Source organism: Dryobates pubescens, chromosome 4, assembly GCF_014839835.1.
Source record: "Dryobates pubescens isolate bDryPub1 chromosome 4, bDryPub1.pri, whole genome shotgun sequence".
In the NCBI taxonomy this organism is placed as follows: domain Eukaryota; kingdom Metazoa; phylum Chordata; class Aves; order Piciformes; family Picidae; genus Dryobates; species Dryobates pubescens.
In genome coordinates, this window is record NC_071615.1 from 46474227 (window position 1) to 46494139 (window position 19913).

The 19913-nt window shown below is 38.4% G+C and overlaps 1 protein-coding gene across 1 annotated transcript in view; it reads right to left on the bottom strand.

Moving 5' to 3' along the window:
- Positions 1-19913, bottom strand: part of TBC1D5 (TBC1 domain family member 5) — a 329215-nt gene that overhangs the window by 245560 nt on the left and 63742 nt on the right. Inside the window, exon 3 of the mRNA XM_054161226.1 lies at positions 16221-16347. The gene's annotated coding sequence lies outside the window, so the exon portion shown is untranslated. The remainder of the gene's footprint in view (positions 1-16220; positions 16348-19913) is intronic.

A 19913-nucleotide genomic window follows, 5' to 3' on the forward strand; every position in this document is an offset into this window, starting at 1 on the left:
TAAGGTTGCTCTTATTCCACCAGAAAGTAACAGTAACAGAAATACCTTCTAGGGGAATGGAATCATCTGTGTGTGCTGCAATATGGAAATGACTTCTCAAGGAGTCGATAGGGAAATTAAAGTCAGCCTGCTCACAAAAATACACAAAATTAGCAAGAGAAGGCAACGGTATCTCAGAGAAAAACTGTGGCTCAAACCACTCTTAGAAGTCATCACTACTATGGGTTTGATACTCAATATACAAATTTCCAAAGTAGTGGTGGTTTTTTTTTTTCCCTGAAAATTTAAGATACACAGCTGGAACAATTTTACTCCTCTTTTATACAATTTCCTTTTCTCCCCCTGCAATCTGACTCTTCCATGCAATGAATGAATACATGTGCAATGAAGGATTAACACATCACTGATTCTGTGGGGCTTCTGTTTTTTTTTTCCCCCTGTTTAAATAATTCTGGGTAGGCAACACAATTTATTGGTATAAAGTGGGATTTATGGTAATGTATTTCTTCTTCAAGACATAAATAAGATTTCTTAATAGTTTTCTGTAATTCATTTTCATGTACTACCACATTCTCATACATCCACTAGCATAATGCCTCTGCTAGAATAGCAATTGCATGCTCTGAACACTGTCTTCAATACTAACAATCTGCTGGAAATATTGTTATCCCTCTTCTTTCACAATTCATTGTCTACTTCTTGTAGCTTTTATCTTCCTACTGTATATGCTGTATCTTATGAAAATTAAAACAAACAAACAAAACAAAAAACCCCTAAACGAACCAAGATTTCAAAAGACTATGAAAACTTAACTAGCAACCTAGAAAAGTAGAATGCTATACTGAAATAATTATCTGAACATTTACAGAAGGCTACAGGTCTTTATTTTTCAACATTTCCCCTCACTGCATGTTGTATTGCCTTAATTTTCTGAGAAGTTAACTTTTCAGTCTGTGGTGGTGATAATTAGAATACGAACTGCACATATGTCTGTTTTTTTAACGTGGACAGAAATTATGTAATTATTCAAATTATATCAGAATTTATATTCAGCAAATTGGTTGTCAGTCAGAAGTGTCTTCTTTATCAAATGACAAAACAACTGCACTAAGAGCAGATGAATTCTAGCATGAATATCCACTTACAGAATTCTCTTATGTTCTCAGTATTTCAGTTGCCTTTGTTGGACTACATTCTACTCGCAAGCCTTAGGAAATTTTTTGCCACCAGAGGAGAAGGACAAAGGAAATAGGAAGCAAATACAGAGGGAAAATAAAACACAGTAAAGAACTATGTCATAGAATTGAGGACTTGACTGCAACTACATTTTAATATCTCAGCTGCCAAGTATAATATCAATATACTGTGTCCAGTTCTGGGCCCCTCAGTTTAAGAAGGACATCGAGACACTTGAGCGTGTCCAGAGAAGGGCAACGAGGCTGGGGAGAGGCCTTGAGCACAGCCCTGTGAGGAGAGGCTGAGGGAGCTGGGGTTGTTTAGCCTGGAGAAGAGGAGGCTCAGGGGTGACCTCATTGCCCTCTACAACTACCTGAAGGGGGGGTTGTAGCCAGGAAGGGGTTGGTCTCATCTCTATAGCAACCAGCACCAGAACAAGGGGACACAGTCTCAAGCTACACCAGGGGAAGTTAAGGCTAGAAGTGAGGAGAGAGTTCTTCACTGAGAGAGTCATTCGTCATTGGAATGTGCTGCCCAGGGAAGTGGTGGAGTCACCATCCCTGGAGGTGTTCAAGAGGGGATTGGATGTGGCACTTGGTGCCATGGTCTAGTCATGAGGTCTGTGGTGACAGGTTGGACTCGATGATCTTTGAGGTCTCTTCCAACCTTAGTGATACTGTGATATTGTAATATGCAGAAAAAAAGTTTTCGACATATTTAATGCCAATTACCTGAAATACCTCCTGAGAGGTTTAAAATTTGACCTGTTCTGTTGGTAGTGCCTTTTTTTTTTCATGAACCTCAATGAGTAGTATAACACAGGAGAGAAACACCCACTGGTCCACAAAATCAGAGAGCCTACCTAAGCTAGAAGTCATTTTTCTACTTTTCTCTCCATGCAGGAGTTGCATAAACGGTCCAAAACACAGGAACAGACATACCCATACACATGCACATATAAAAGTTATTGTCAATATCTAAGTTACTACTATCCTGAGACAGCAATAATTTATGTAACATCTGTTTTCATATTTTTCCTAATTTTTTCTAATTAACATGCATATTTAACGCATAAATGCTCAGACCACCTATTTTTGTGCTGATTTTGTCCCTTTCCTAAGTCCTGTGTTCCTGTGGGATGCTCAAAATAGATGAAGCCTTACATTTGGTTGGAGGAATAGTGGGTGAATGGTAAATGAAGTATTTTAGGCTATCACAAAAAGAAGCTCTAATGGGTTATAGTATGAAAATAAAGGGACTTCCCAATGAAATGCAGTCTGTTGTTCATGCATCAAAAGTGGGAGTGACCAGCCATCCCTGCCCAAGACATTGAGTTTAGCCTCCGAACTTTCACAGACTATACTTTCAATTTCTATGTAAAAGCAGGGAGCAAAGCTCTGAGTCAATGCAGAACAGATTTTAGTGATGTAAGGTACTACAGTTGTGAGGTTTGTTTCATTTTTAATTGCCAATGCTTAAAATACTCATTGCTGGGTGCTAAAAAACTTGATGTTAGACATTGCAGAGAGAAGCAACTACAGCAGAAACAAATCTAAAACCACAGTCCATGTTGCTATTACGTTGTGTTCACCCACGTTGTTAATACTATATCAAAAATCTCCAATGCTGAGGAGAATATAATGTCAATGCAGTGGGAAGAATTTATCCCCTTATAGTTACAAAGCCAAGGGTTAAACAGTGTATGTTTATAGCACCCATTTCTTCCTTAGTAGGCCTTAGAACAACTGTGAATGTGGTTTAGTCCATCTTTTTCCTACCATCTTGTTGCTACAAATCCAACCCAAAGATCAATAAAAACACATGCCATCCTTTTTCTGTACATACTCTACATAAACAGTGGGTTTGCTTTACATCATCTGCATGTGTGAATTTAAATCCACAATGCAAGTCAAAAGAGAACAGGTGGGGAGGGAAGCAGGAAGCTGTTACAGTGCTTATACCTTTCATATCCTTTGTTTTGCTATTCAAAGCAGAAATTCACTCCTGACAGACAGGCTAAACAGAACCAATTGTGTCTTCCTGGGTCTGAAAGTCTGACCTGCCTAAAGTTCAGATATTCTTGAATTTATCTTATTTTAGCCATTATAAAGACATAGACACATTCCTCCTTCACTGGCTCACTAGTATGCAAAAGACATGACTGATGCCTATCACTGTTTGCTTTAACTATCTTCTCTCAGCACCTGCTCCATACAGTTAGAAAGGCAACCCATACAGTAACTGCACCACTGACTGGCAGGGAATACAACAAGGAGCCCTGAATGGTGGTGCATCTCCCACCTTTAAGCAACCTATTCTTTAATTGACACGCATGGCACAGTGGTTAGATATAAAAAGCATTTACCTGTCTTCCCCTTAGCCCCTCTGCAACCTCAGACACAGATACTGTGAAATGGTCACCTTCCCAATTGCTACTAAAGAGAACAATCTGGTTTTGTAGTCCCTGAATCAGAAGCTGGACATGTTAAATTTCTTTTGAACATTCCTAAAAAAATCTTCAGCCTCGAGGGGAAATGGGAATCCTCTCAGAGTACAAGAAAAATCAGGAATATGAACTGAATAGCAAATTGCCACACTTTAATACCACAGCTAAAACAAAGGGCACCTGATGCATATATAAATACTGCAATCTCATGACTACAGTTACTACAGTTGAGATAGACTACAATGAAATTCAAACCTGGGCCTTTGACAGCACGTTATCTGGAAGATCTAAGCAGCACACATTCAGAGAGTAAAGTGGATATTCAATACAGCCAAAATCTCTGCAATAGTCATATTTCTTCAGCATTCTGTTGATATCCTCCAAACTGAAGCACTCAAATCTTTTGGGCTTTGTAAACATCCATCTTTACCTTTGCATGCTCTCTACAACTACCTTAAGGGTGGTTGTAGCCAGGAAGTGGTTGGTTACTTCTCTCAAGCAACCGGCAGCAGAACAAGAGGACACAGTCTCAAGCTGTGCCAGGGGAAGTTTAGGTTTGAGTTGAGGAGAAAGTTCTTCCCAGAAAGAGTAATTTGCCATTGGAATGTGCTGCCCACTGAGGTGGTGGAGTCACCATCCTTGGAGGTGCTTTAAAAAGGATTGGATGCAGCACTTGAAGCCATGGTTTAGTTGCCATAAGGTGTTAGATATTAGGTAATAGGTTAGACTTGATGATCTCTGAGGTCCTTTCCAACCTGATTGATTCTATGATTACTGAAACGTATTCTACACTGTACGTCATTACTTTCACTATCATTTAAGGAGGCATAATTATGGTCACTATCAATAAAATTATCAACAGAAGTCTAAGCACTGCAGTTTTTTCTCAATTGCTAGTGAACAGAGGGAAATCTCTGTTATGTAGAATGGCTTCTCCTGTAGTGTAATTTTGCCAGGGAAAAGACAAGGGGAACATGGCACTGTACAGCATATGTGGCTTAAGTTAAAGAAATTTCTATCAGCTTCCATTTAAGCTGTAACAGAGATTCCTTATTCACAGAAAGTGTCTTTAGCTCTTGTACTTAACATTCTACCAATAAATTGGTTACAAACTTCATTAAAACTTCATTAACTTCCAAAATACTTGAATTAATCTACTGTTACCATGAAAGCATCTTAACTCTTTCAGGTGAGCCACTACTCACAGTTGTCATTGTGTTTACCATTAATACTAGCCATCATATTGAACAAAAAGGTGTACGGAACACAGCTTCTGGATGTCTGGCTTCTCCCTGTGGCAATTTTAGGAGCCCAGAGACACAAGCTCACAAAGAAACTGGAATGCAAGTATTTCAGAATAGTTTGGCTAATAAGTGAAGAAAGGGTCAACACAAAGTCCTTAAATATGTGGCTGCAGTATAACATCTCTTGTACATGATCTTGTTTAGAAGCACTTCTCACCCTTGTCTGGCAGTGCAGAACAGCAATCTGACTACTACATCCCACAGGTAACGGCACGGTGATATCCCTTGCGTAAACTAATATAGCTACATCTCAGAAACACAATTTTCATCGACAAGGAATCAAGTCCAAGCTAACAATTTATATCTTATTACACGATTTCTGAGTATGAATTTCACTCAATTTTCTCTGTCAGTTACATTTATAACTCTCAGATTAGAGACGTGAGGATAACTGCACATTAACAAAGGGTTGAAAACCCTTTTGTTTTGATGGTGCGAGCACTGCCTGCAAGCTCAACAAACTGCTGCATTCAATTACCCAGTAAAGAAAGCCTTTGTGACCAGCTGGAAAAGGTGGTCAAAACTCATAAAAGTGGCTTTTATGGAAATAAGCTTATGCTGTATGTCCAATCCAGGGAACAGTTTGAGCATATGCACAGACAAAGTACCTGTAAAGTGAAATTAACTTTCCAAAGCCTATCAGTTGTGTGTGTATCAAGATTCAAGAGTATGAGATTAAAAGGCACCAAAGTACCTCAACTATATCAAGCATATTAACAAAGAGCTATCATCCCATCTTTTTACTATCTCTTCATGCAAAGATTGAAACTGTGCATCACAGAGCACTGATTACAGAAGCAACTATTGCATCTCTCAAACAATGTATTATGCTTCACTAAGATATGGCTCTACTTCGGGTCACAGCGCAATCTGTATATTAGGTTCATGAAAGCTGTGCCTTTAATAATGAATGTACGACTGCTTGGTCAAGGAATCAAAGAAACTCAGCAATCTAAAGATACCAAAACCTGCTTTGATAAGCTTGGTATGTTTCAAGCTCTTCAAGCACTGCTAGCATCTGTTTATCTCCTCAAGTGCTTGAAGCCATGGTTTAGTTAGTTATGAGGTGTTGGGTGACAGGTTGGACTGGACGATCTCTGAGGTCCTTTCCAACCTTATTAATTCTATGATTCTGTAAGTAGTGATAGCTGTACAACTGAAAAGGAAATGAGAACAAAATATTTACCATCCAACTACAGATTTTGAAACCTCTGATGAAAGTGCTAAGATCAGAAGAGGAAAAAAACACTTCTCTCTCCTTTAAAGAATGTCTTCATTCTTTTCTGCCTTCTTTCCAAACACATTAAGAAGGAAGTAATAAAACCTCTGCATGTATATGAGAATGATATCCTCCAGTGCCACATCTGAAGTAAAAATGGATGTGGTCATCTTGATCACAATGCCATGTGGGTATATCCAAGTCAGTTTGTTCAAAACTTCTGAAATATCTGTCAAAATGTGGTCATAAATCACAAGAGAATACATGTGTACAAGTTACTGAAAAGCATCACCACAACAGCAGTTGGAAAGACAAACACAAACAGGTTCTATCAAGCTGTGTGCATCATTACCCTTTTTTTAAGAGGTACTGTTCAGAGCTTTGTTTACTATCATGCCTGCCTTTGACCTCTGTAACACACCAGACATACTTTTGTTCTTTTACTTTCTCCACCTCGATCATAGTATGAGATAGCATTTCCCTTTTCATGTTCTGTACCATTCTGATAAAAACTCCTTATTGCAAGGGTCTCGCTAATTCAGCCCAGCCTCTTGGTGAGCTGACTTAAGAACGTTTAATATTGAAAGACTGGATTGGCAGGCTGCAGGTCCCCAAAAAGCATATACAAAACTAGCACCTTTCAATGATTTACTGAAAGCAGCAGCTGATTTTAATAAAACCATCCCAAACCATAAAATTGACTGAACCAACTGCTGTGCAGGGCATACACAACAGCTGATTGATATAATTCAAGATTTTTATTCCTATAGAGTATCTCCAGAGCTTGTGGAGTTTTTCCTACTTTATTACTTCAGTTCTGGCACACAACTCATTTAGGCAAATCAAAAAATTGAGGCTGGCTGGTATTTGTTCTGGTATTTTGAATGAGAAATTTAGATAAACTCAGAAGAATCACACAAGAAAAACTGAAACAAAAGCTAAACACACTTGATAATCACCAATGTTTTTCACAGTATCACAAAGGTTGGAAGAGACCTCAAAGATCATCGAGTCCAACCTGTTACCACAGACCTCATGACTAGACCATGGCACCAAGTGCCACGTCCAATCCCCTCTTGAACACCTCCAGGGAGGGTGACTCCACCACCTCCCTGGGCAGCACATTCCAATGATGAATGATTCTCTCAGTGAAGAACTTTCTCCTCACCTCGAGCCTAAACTTCCCTTTTACCTTTTCATAAGGTAAAGACTATTATCTTCCCAATTATCACTCTTCAAATGACATAGCATGCCCTGACTAATTGTATCCCAGAGAAAGAAGCTCCACAGACACCATGCAGATTACTCTAAAGGGCACAACATTTCTTCCCTTTGAAAAAGTTTCAATGGATAGATTTATAATATCATATGAATAAAAAACCCAACCAAACCCAACCCAACCCAACCCAACCCACCATGCTTTAAAAAGGCAGCAAAAGATGAGAACTTTTTCCAACCAGAAATGATATCACTGCTAAATTTACTTTTCTTACGCAAAATCCCACCGATAAGAGTTTATCTATTTCGTTGAGCACAACAAAAAGTTCACCTTTTCAGAGTGTTCTACGTGATGCTTTGTTGCCTTTTATATAGTAAAGTAATTTTACAGTACTGTGTCACAATGAAGGACAAAGATAAGCCAACTGTTTAGATTCCTCTCCTTTATGTTGTGGCTTTGATCACTAACAATGCTGCATGAACAGCCAACAGAAGGCTGACATTTCATAAAATATGCAGTGATAAAAACTAATACTGTAGCATCTGGGAGTGATATATAAAATGCAGAAATACACCTAATAACTGTGATCTTAAATTACAAGTTACTAAAAGCTAAATAAGCGGCATACCTAAAAGAAAGAGAAAGATTAAGACAGGATTTTTCTGCTTCCACTCCTAAAAACAAATTTAAACAAGAATTAATCCAAGCCATGGTATCTATTATTCTTAACAATTTCTCTGGTTCCCTTGGATCTTAAAAGCAGCCCTGTAGAAGGGTGTGTTTTTTGCTGTATCATTAAATATCAGCAACAGCTAAACACATTATAAGCCTCTTTGTGCTATATTAATGCTCTGTGAAGTCCTCTTATTGTCTCTTCTAAAGTATCAATCAAACAAAATACATATAAAAAGTGGTGACTGGCTCTTCACTGTTGTGGGAAATGCTGAAGCTCTATGATGACCAAAACAATTTAAGCAGCTTATTGGAAGAATTTTTACTTTAGTAAATCTCAGAGCAGAAATTACATCATTTTCACTTACCTTAAGAATGTTATGAACATACTAGACAAGCCACATAAAATGAAGGGTTACATCCCAGAAAGCAGTGAATCCCTAAAGAGTTTGCAAGTTGGGAGTAAATAAGTCAACTGCCTTTTACCTTCTTACTGTAGCTAAATAGCCAAAAACAATCCCTGGGTGCATTACCACAAAACATATGGTAGTACTAAGGATCCAAAATTATCTGCACATGTGGCATTACAGGAATGACATACCCTGGCCTAGTATCTTTAATTTAAAAGAAGTTGAAATTAAGAGGGCACAAAAAGGAGTCACAAGAATGACAATCAGCAAAAATCTTATTGTTAGGTGTGGGAGACAGAGGTATAGGAGATCAGTGTATCTAGTTTATTTATGATAGGAGGTGACTGAACAAGATCTACATTTTCCTAAATGTGGAAAAGATGCAATAATCAATAAATCTTCAAATCTCTAATCAAGAACAGAAATAGTGAGACACAAGGCTGAAAACAAAAATCAGACACATCCAGTCTAGAAATACAACCTCTTAATTATTACATCAGGTTAGGTAGGGACATAATGTATCTTCCTTTGTATCTTGAATATAAAGCTAAAGCCAAAGCAATGATCTTCACAGAGAGAGTTGTTAGCCATTGGAAGGGGCTGCCCAGGGAGGTGGTGGACTCACCATCCCTGGGGGTGTTCAAGATGGGGTTGGACGTGGTACTTGGTGCCATGGTTTAGTAGTCATGAGGTCTTGGGCGACAGGTTGGACTTAATGATCTTTGAGGTCTTTTCCAACCTTGTTGACTCTATGATTCTATGATTTTGAGTTTAAAAAAAAGGTAAACCTTTACCTTGTATTATGCCAAAGATGGAAAGGTTAAATAATGAAAATTATCTCTCTGGCACTGAAAGCAGTTTAAAATGAAAGAAATTAACAACTAATTAATTAACATGGAAAAAAAAATACTTTTTCCGATGTAACCTAAACTGAATTTTAGGGAACAGTGCAAGCATATTCATGTATCTTCACAAGAATACATCATCACAAAACAAAGACCCCATGACTAAACCATGGCACCAAGTGCCACATCCAATCCCTTCTTGAACACCTCCAGGGATGGTGACTCCACCACCTCCCTGGGCAGCACATTCCAATGGCAAATCACTCTCTCAGTGAAGAACTTTCTCCTCACCTCCAGCCTAAACTTCCCCTGGCACAGCTTGAGACTGTGTCCTCTTGTTCTGGTGCTGGTTGCCAGGGAGAAGAGACCAACCCCCTCCTGGCTACAACCACCCTTCAGGTAATTGTAGACAGCAATAAGGTCTGCCCTGAGACTCCTCTTCTCCAGGCTAAACAACCCCAGCTCCCTCTACAGAGGCTTGCAAGAAGGTTACAAAACCTGTATTTCACATCAATAGCTTGTATTTTAACACCACCAAAATCAAATAATTGTATTGCTGATGAAAAATATTGTTTTTTCCACCTGTAAAAACAACTTTTTTCCTATTCATTGATGAAATGCCATGAAAACACTCTGTTAATTACAGAACTGTATGTAGAGTTTTGGAATATGTCTACAGATGTTGCATGAGAAGGAAAAACTCCAGAATATCAATTTTCATTAACTAAGTTATTGCTCCACCATATGGATGGAATGAGGTTTAAAGATCCTCAGAGTGGAAAATGAACTCTTCAGTTGAGAAGAATACTCACCTCTCTTATCTATCTTGAGATACTTCCATGTACATTTTGCGGGGTTATTTTTTTTTTGTGAAAGTCAACTAAGAACTGCCTTCAGTCTTTTAACATCTAACTTGACTTTAAAGAGATCTATGCCTTGAGAATGAAAACTGTCAAATCAAACTGGTCCAAACACTCTGACTTAGTTTTGATATGAGGAACATTTTTTAGTGTTTTGGCAAGAGCTTAGTAGGACATTTTCAGAGTGTAAATGCAAATACAAATACATGTAATGAAGCAGCTCCCAGACTACCACAGTTTCACATAACCTTTTTTTTTCAAGAGGTCATTCCCTGGTGATACCTGAAAACCACCATGTGAATGAAGAAACATTACTCATCTTAAGGAAACAAAATTGATGAGTCAGGTCAGCCCTGGATATAATGAAATTGCTGCTTATATGTATTTGTTTGTTCAAGTTACTCAATATGCAGCCATTAGAAGCAACTTGAAATGCAAAGACTGTGAATACATTCAAAGGAAGACTCATTGAAATAATAGTGACTTTTCTGGTCATTCTTACCTTTGTGCCATGTAATAGACACGAATCTAAAAGGATTTCAAGTTTACATTCTGGTTTGGCAAGTGGAGAATGCATGGACTTGGAAAGTGACCCAAAATGAACTGTCTCTTCCATCATCTACCACTTTCCTGTCCTGAATTACTTGAACCATTTTGTTTTCTGTTTAAAGTATTAAATTTCCTAAGTTTCTGCTGAATGCCTGGCAAAAAGGAAGTCAGGAAGTGCATCACTGCTGCATCCTCCAAATTATGGCTAACACACAGGAACTCCTTTCTTTCAGCAGAGTTATTTTGTGGGACTTTTAATCGCAAAACTTTCAGGGACATTGAGAAGAACATCCCAAACTCAGAGAGATTGTACTGGAAACAGTGAAGTCAATCAAATACCACTCCTTAGTATATGCTGCAGGAAAAATACCAAAAGGTTAAACTAACCCCCAACAGTAATTACAAAAATTAAAATAGTCACAAGAAAAAAAGATGCTGAAGACTATTTGAAACTTGTCTAAGTCTTACAAGCTGCTTTTACCACGATTCTTTGAAGAAGCTTGCATATGAATTCTTCTGTTTCAGATTCCTGCATTTTAATTTTGCCCACTAATGATATAGTCAACAATTACATCAGAAGAGTACTGTCAGAAAAGTTACAAAAGCATTAGCCAAATTTTCATTTCAAAGAACTTAGGAGTATAAGGAAGATCTCTGTGTAAAGTACAATTGCCATGAATGAAGAAACCTGCTGAATATTAGAGCTTTCTTTTTTATATGAAGTGGTTCATCCTTTACCTGATGTACTATAACACTTTCTCTTTTCAAATGAAAACAGGATTTTGAGCAAGAATGTTTTTATATTTATGCTAGTCTATTATTTACCTTTGCTAAAAACTAAACATTGAACAATAAAATCACTATTTCCCCCTAAAATGTTACAAATTCATGCGGTTTTCATGACTACAGCTTTCATGCACAAAGATAACTACAAATTCATTCAAGGTTTACACTTCACTCATCAAAATGCATTTATTATGTGAAATGAATATGGATATACACTTAGTTGGTCACTTTTCAGCTGGAGTAAAGTTTCACACGAGAAAGTATCCTCAGCTGGAATACTAAATCCTGATTAGACATAACTTGATACTGATTCATGATTTACACCGTTTAGCCATTGACTTTGCTTTTGTCAAAACTTACTCTTTACAAAGTAAATACCTTTCTTAAACTCTTAGACCTCGACTCCAACTGAAGAAACTGCATGACTTTTTTGGGGGTCAAAATAAACAGCAACAAAACCCCCAACCCACTCCCTAATATTCCTGCTCGTGTGAAGTATTGCTATTCATACCGCGAAAACTTGGTAGCAGTCTGAGCACTCTTGTATTTCCTTTAAGTTAAATCCTTTCAAAGCCTGAATTTAAATGACCAAAAGGAAATGAAGTACAATCTGTGCATTCAAGAGCAATGTGTAATTAAGCTCTCTCTACCATTTACTAGATGAAGAAATACTGTTGCTCCTGGATTTTGTATTCATTAGACTCACTTTCCTGTCAGATGGTATGAGTGTCTCCAAGCAAGAGTGTCTTGATTCACTTTCTGGTATTACAATTCATGGGAATAACACATTCAACTAAAAAGAAGAGCATTCTCTTCCTTTCTCACCCTCTAATCCCCTTCAACAGAAACCTTTATGTTAGAATGACAATTTTTCTCTTGGCTCCAGCTTGGATTCCAACCCCCTGCCAGAGCATAGAATACATACATAGAATAGTGTGTGGCTCAGTTGGTAGCACATAAGACCTTTAATGGGGAAGGTCGTGAGTTCAAGCCTGCAGTGGGCACTAGTGTCCTCCCTACTCTAGTCATGAGCTCTGTGGTGACAGGTTGGACTCGATGATCTTTGAGGTCTCTTCCAACCTTAGTGATACTGAATACTGAATACAAGGCATAGTGAATGAGAAACCTCCTGTGCTGCAGCTTGCATCCATTGCTCCTTGTCCTATTACAGGGAGCAAGTGAGAAGAGCCTGTCCCCTCCCTCCTGACACCCAGCCCTCAGATATTTAGAAACATTTATTAAATCCCCTCTCAGTCTTCTCCAGACTAAACAGCCCCAGGTCCCTCAGCCTCTCCTCACAGGGCAGTGCTCCAGTCCCCCAATCATCCTCATAGCCCTCCGCTGGACCCTCTCCAGCAGATCCCTGTCCCTCTTAAACTGGGGAGCCCACAAACTGAACGCAGTACTCAAGATGAGGTCTCACCAGGGCAGAGTAGAGGGGGAGGAGAATCTCCCTTGATCTGCTGGACACACTCTTCTTAATACACCGCAGGATCCCATTGGCCTTCTTGGCCACCAGGGCACATTGCCTTATCTCTCCCTCTAGCCAATTTCTGCAATAGAGCCATAAATAAACACTGATGCACAGACCACCCACACTGAGGAACAGCAACAACAAAACAGTGCAGTGAACACACGTTGGGTTTTCTAAAGACTTCAAATGTTCTGCTCCTACCTCAGATGTTTGATGACCTCTGTCACTGTGCAGCAGTGCACCAGATGGGTAATTTAGCTGCTCCACAAACCACAGATTATTGTAGTATTTAAGAAAAGAAGTAACACGTTTGCAAGTCACCCAATAGTGCTTTTTAGACTATTAAAGATGTTTATTTAAAGGAAATAATTATAAAATGCCACCTATTCTAGAGCCTGTCAGAAAATACATAAAAATCACCTAAAGATCCCTTCTTAAAAAGTACTGCACTTAAAACTATAATCACTTTCTGCAGTGCTTAATGATCTATTTCCTCTGAAGAACATGTTTCATATTTCCTGATGTTTCATAACAGTTTATAGAACAAAGGCTTTAGAGCCAACAATTACCAACTATTATATGGGCTTTAGTTACTCCTTGATTCAAAGGAACTATGTGCAAAGTTATAAAGTATTTTGGTTTCCTCATAAATTATCCCAATAACAAAACTTGTTTGACCAGCTTCATTGTCATGTCAACATTAAAGGATATTAAATAGAAGAAATTGGGAAGTGTGAAGTGAAACTGATTTTGGACAAGATTGGCATAATGCCAAGCAGAGAGAAATAAAGGAAAAAAGGTAACTGGCTTTTACAAATATTTTGTCTTCAGGGAAATTACTGGTTCTTAAATATAGGTTTAACAAATTGGGAATAATAAGTAAAGCATGTGAAATGAGCATTATCACTTTCACACCAAACAATTCTTAACATGATTTAATTCCAAGTCTGAAGAACCTCCAGCATACCAGTCCTGAAACAACTTGTGTCAAGGTTACTATGAAGCAAGCACATGGTCCTGTAATTTTAAAACAATTATATAGGTCTGACTACTGCTCTGTATTATGGTTGCTCCAAGATGTCAATTACAATGTTCATTTCCAAAGCAATATTCATTGCTGTCCTCAATGATTAACATTTTCTGCTTTCTTCCTTCCAAAAAAAGTTTCAAGAGGCAAAAGGGGCCAAGGACAGAAGAGATTTACCTTTCAGTAAATGGAGGATGGAAAAAGAAAACAGCTGCATTTTGGCACTCTACTTTAATCACAAAGATGGAGCAGGCAATTTCATTTTTCTTTCTTCCCTTCTCATTTTCACTCAGCAACCAACAAGAAACAGGAGATCTAGTGATTACATGCACACTACATCACTGCATGGGTAAGTAAAATCAAGAGATGAAATGGAAGGTAACAGCAGCAGTCACAGCTTTGAGTTTGCATCTCAGGTATCAAGACTTCCCTCTACCACGTTCTACTACTGAACAAGCATAATACCTACTTTGCAAATGAAAGCTATCTGGCAGGTTACATGGAAACCCCTGCTGCTTGAAGCCAGTCTTCACTGATCTGAATGCTGCCTCCAACACTCGGAGTGAGCGAGAACGGAAGGGAATCATTATGCTACCAAATCTGGCTTGCACTGAACTCACCATGGGGTAGAAACCAAATTTGTCAAGAGTCTTAATATTTAAAGAAAGATCTTCCAGGCTAGTTCATGAGTGTATTAAACTTGGTTTATATTAAATGCATCTCGAGCTAACCAGAATATTCAAAAGCTGCTACAGCAATTGTCAACACCAATTTTAACTCATTTTTGAAAGACACATATGCTCTAGTTTTAGGGGGGAAAAGCTATTTTTATTAGTTTTTCTAAATAACAGAATACAGACATTCCCAAAATTACATAGGTCAGTACAATGAGTTTATTATAACTCTTTAGTATATAGCATTATCATGTGATTTTTTTCAATTTCACCAAGTTGAATGCAATGAAAAATGATCTTGATATAACCTACGACAAGCAGTCTAAACACTTGAAAATGCTGAAATCATACAGCCATCCATGCAGACATCAAAAGAGTAAGCTACCAGAAAGCACAAGTCTTTACTTCTCAACTCTTTTTGACAGTTCCAAAATTCAGGCACACATCCAAAAGAACTTTCTGCCCCATGTCTGGTCAGTAAAGAAATTGAGGTTAACCTTTAATTTTTAATGTCACCTGCAGCCAGTGACTGCTTTTTCTAATGCAAGTGACAGATAAACAGCAAAACACTCCCAAGATGATACACAAAGCACCACACACCATAAGTGCATTTTTATTTTTATACCAACTCAATTTCTCAAATGGATAACCAATGTTCCTACTAATTTACATTAAGAATTGAGTGAGGCATGAAAATTGTTCTGATGCATAGGCTGTAATGTACTGCACAGTGCTCTGTACTTTACTGCAATACTAAAGAAAACTAACTACATTTAAAAGGTACAGAAACCATACATACCAAAACCCAAGCACATATATACCTTACAAAATCACTTCAGAAAGGGCTTTATATTATCAAAAGCAGTATGAAGGAAAATAACTAATTAAAGTAACTGACAGAAGTAAGAAAAAGCAAAAGGTTGTTCCAACCTTTACTCTCTGGAGCCGGTGTTTTCCTGTAGAGCAGTACTAGTACTCTGTAGCTACACTGACAGCATTTCAACTTCCCCATTCCTTTATACAATTCAGTAGCATCACCTTAACATTTGCAAGGCGATTTCAAACTAAACAGAGGGAATATGGCAAATTAAGGTAATATAAACTAGCTCTTTAAGGCAAAATTGGCAAGTCTTTAAGAGAATACACTGTATCATTACTAAACACTGCCATGTTGTTAATGTAAAGAGAGTGAATTGTCCCTCTAGCTTGGAACTTAAAGCATATTATGGGAGAAAGCAAAGCTCCCACTGACACTGTCTATGTTTCACCAGTTCCACAGACAGCAGATTTCACTACAGTTTTCTGTCACTTTTAAAACCAAATACTACAGTCAATATATACCCTTGTCTTCTAAAACATGACATAGTGAACTGGGGAGAGAAGTATCTCTGTTTCTAAAATAAGAAAGAGTATTTTAAATAATTTTTAGACAACTAGAGGAAAGGGATGATGGTGATAAATGCTAAACCTGACAATGACATTAATGAAAATGAGGCAAACAATAATTGTCTGGGTTTTTTTTTTCATTTCAGAAAAAGAACATACAAATATTAACTCACATAGTGGCAGATACTCAAACACAAAGGAGACAGTTATGCCTTGGATGATATTCTCCACACGTTCAACAGCCAAGCAGCAATGAGGAAGTTGGAGTAGCAGTCCTGGTACCACACTTCTGAAACTGACCTTTGGAAGAAGAATAAAAATGCTTGATAAAAAAAGAAAAGAAAGAAAAAACACTAAAAAGGTTTTTCATTTTTCATTTGACCTAAAGGGATTCAATTGACATAAGGCAATACATTTCTTCTAGAAACTTCCATGTAACAAAAACTCAAGTGACTGTAACTAGTATTCCTTTTCCAAGTCAAATAAGTATTCCATATAATCATGTAAAAGGAGAGATGGAAACAACATGAAAGGTAAATCCACGTGGTTCACACAGAATCACAGAACAGCAGAGGTTGGAAGGGACCTCTGGAGATTATCTAATCCAACTGCCCTGCTATAGCATGGTCACTTAAAGCAGAAACTGCTTAAACACCTCCCGGGAGAATGACTCCACCACTGCTCTGGGCAGCCCATTCCAATGTTTGACAACCCTTTCAGTGAAGACTGAACTGCTAGGGTTTCAGTTTGTGGTTGCTGCCCCTTGTCCTGTCGCTGAGTGGTATTAAAAGAGTCTGGCCTCATCTTTTTGACATCCATCCCTTAGATATTTATAAGCATTGACAAGATAACCTCAGTCTTCTCCAGGAATAAAGGCCTCTAAGTCATTCAGGCTTTCCTCATGAGATACTCCAGTCTTCTAATCATCTTCATAGTCCTTCGAAGGTCTCTTTCCAGTAGTTCCTTATCTCTCTTGATCTAAAGAGCCCAGAACTAGAGACAATACTTCAGTCTCACTAGGGCAAACTAGAGGGGGAAGAGAACCTCCCTCCACCTAATGCATCTCAAGATACCATACCCTCTTGGCCACAGGGGCACACTGCTGGCTCATGGTTAACTTGTTATCCACCAGGACTCACATCCACCTTTTTCAATTTGTTTTTATGATTACAGTAATAGTGGAGAGACAACTCTAACAGCTTGAGCATTATTGAAGACTTCCTCAGTATTCAACCTGAAATTTAAATGGGCATGCAATTCCTGGCTATTTTTCAGCATTCTTTTCAATTCCTGTGCCTGAACTTCTTTAAAAACCCCTATTTAACAGATTTCAGTACTTAATATTTTTAGATGTATTTTCAAGAAAGTAGTTCAGTCAATATTAATAAGATGCCCCAAAAATGTATAAGGTTCAATAACACATTACAGCAGGTTACAAACACACTAAGAATGTCCAGTGCTGTGTTTCTAAGGGAAAGGAAACAAATGAAATTCTAGCAATTGGCATCTAACACAGAATCACAGAAACATTCAAGTTGGAAAAGACCCTCAGGTTCACCAAGTCCAACCCAGAACCCAGATCCAAGGGTCACCCCTAAACCATATCCCCAAGCACCACATCCAAAACACCTTTAAACAAACCCAGGCTTGGTGACTCAACCACCTCCCTGGGCAGCACATTCCAATGCCTGACCACTCTTGCCCTGAAAAGTTTCCTAATGTCCAGTCTAAACCTACCCAGTCACAGCTTGAGGTCATTCCCTCTTGTTCTGTCACTAATTCCCTGTGAGAAGAGACCTGCACCCGCCTTTCCACAACGTCCTTTAAGGTAGTTGTAGACAGCCATGAGGTCTCCCCTCAGCCTCCTCTTTTTCACACTGACCATCCCCAGCCCCTTGAGTCACTTTTCATCAGCTTTATTTTCCAGGCCCTTCCCCAGCTTTGTTGCCCTCCTCTACACTGGCTACAGCCCCTCCATATCTGTCTTGTATTGTATCTAACTTAAGCTAGCTCTCTTTTAGCCACAGAAAAATGCACTTGTAAAGAATTATTCTTCTTTTTCTTAAATAAATCTCTCTTTAATAAAAACATGTTTATGCAGAACTTTAAAACTACTGTGAGGTAATCTATTCACATCACAATGGGATAGGCTGTTATTTTAAAACATGTTTTCCTACTAAAAACATTCAAAGCTAATAGCATTTAACTGGAAACAGCTTCTGTGTCCAGTTCTGGGCCCCTCAGTTTAGGAAGGATGTTGACTTGCTGGAGCATGTCCAGAGAAGGGCAACAAAGCTGGTGAGGGGTTTGGAACACAAGCCCTATGAGGAGAGGCTGAGGGAGCTGGGGTTGCTTAGCCTGGAGAAGAGGAGACTCAGGGGTGACCTTATTGCCCTCTACAACTACCTGAAGGGAGGTTGTAGACAGGCGGAGGTTGGTCTCTTCTCCCAGGCAGCCAGCACCAGAACAAGAGGACACAGTCTGACCACTGTTGTCACAACAAATTAAATCATATTGAGAAAATTGTATTTAGCTATGAATTGTATTAAATTGTACCTGAAATTGCATTTAGCCATGAAAAACATACTTATTTCAAAGGAATAAATGTGGGCATTTCTTTTTAAGAAACTAGATTAAATAAAATTGTATATTAAATACTTTCAACCAAGCAGTGGTTCTGGTTTTGTTTGGCTGGGGTTTATTTGTTGTTTTTTTTTTTTTTTATTTGAATTAGCATTCCAGTTGCAATATACTAGCACATAAATTGTGTGCTTATTTTAGGGTATACTTTGAGTTATTAAGCCTGGCATTAAATTTTGTAACAAGATGTAATATCTCTAATTCAAGAGGGCTTAAAGTATTCCTGTATTACTTATTAATATGTTAAGTGAACATTTGGACAATTGATTTCAACTAGGTTTTGTGACTAAAACGTGTGACAAAACACGATTCTCGAATTACATACTCCATTTGTCATAACTACTGCTAACTAATTTCTATAGGTGCTAACAAATTAAGTCTCACTGACTAAACAAAGAACAGAAGCCAATTCAGAATTTAAACCCAACCATCAGCATCACTTACATACAGCCATTAGCAAAGTATCTCTACTGCTTTTCCTTGCTATTCTGCTTTCCCATCCCCTTCTTTTGCTTTTCAGACCCTCCTTCCCACATTTTCCCCATCAACAAGCCAAAGCCTGCAAATAAAGAACAGTTGATATGTGTATTTGCAGAGGACTTACTAGAGTGAGACCATAGTCTTTTGCTGAAGTAATCACAGAATCACAGAATCACCAAGGTTGGAAGAGACCTCAAAGATCACCAAGTCCAACCTGTCACCATAGACCCCATGACTAAACCATGGCACCAAGTGCCATGTCCAGTCCCCTCTTGAACACCTCCAGGGATGGGGACTCCACCACCTCCCTGGGCAGCACATTCCATTATGTTAAGATTTATGTAATATGACACAGATTATTTTCCTTGAAAGGTCAGAGACAAAATGACTACATGAACTGGAGAGTATCAGTAAGCAGAAACAGGGAAGAAACTGCTTGTATTTTAGCAAAGATGATGGACAACCTCACAAGAGACTGCTCACTTTGTCTGAGGGATCCATATCAGACACTCCTGGAACCTAAATGGGAACTACATAAATCAATACCATTATAAAGGTAGACAACCATCTGCCAGACTTATTAAACATCGTTTATATGCTACAGTCTTCAAAATATCAGTGAGAGAACTTTCCTCAGTTGTGTAGGTACCAGCATACCCACACAGAATGGGGGAAAGGAAGAGTTTGTTACCATGTCATATAATAGCAGAAGGTTCCTAACAACTAGCTTTACTCCCATGTTGAAA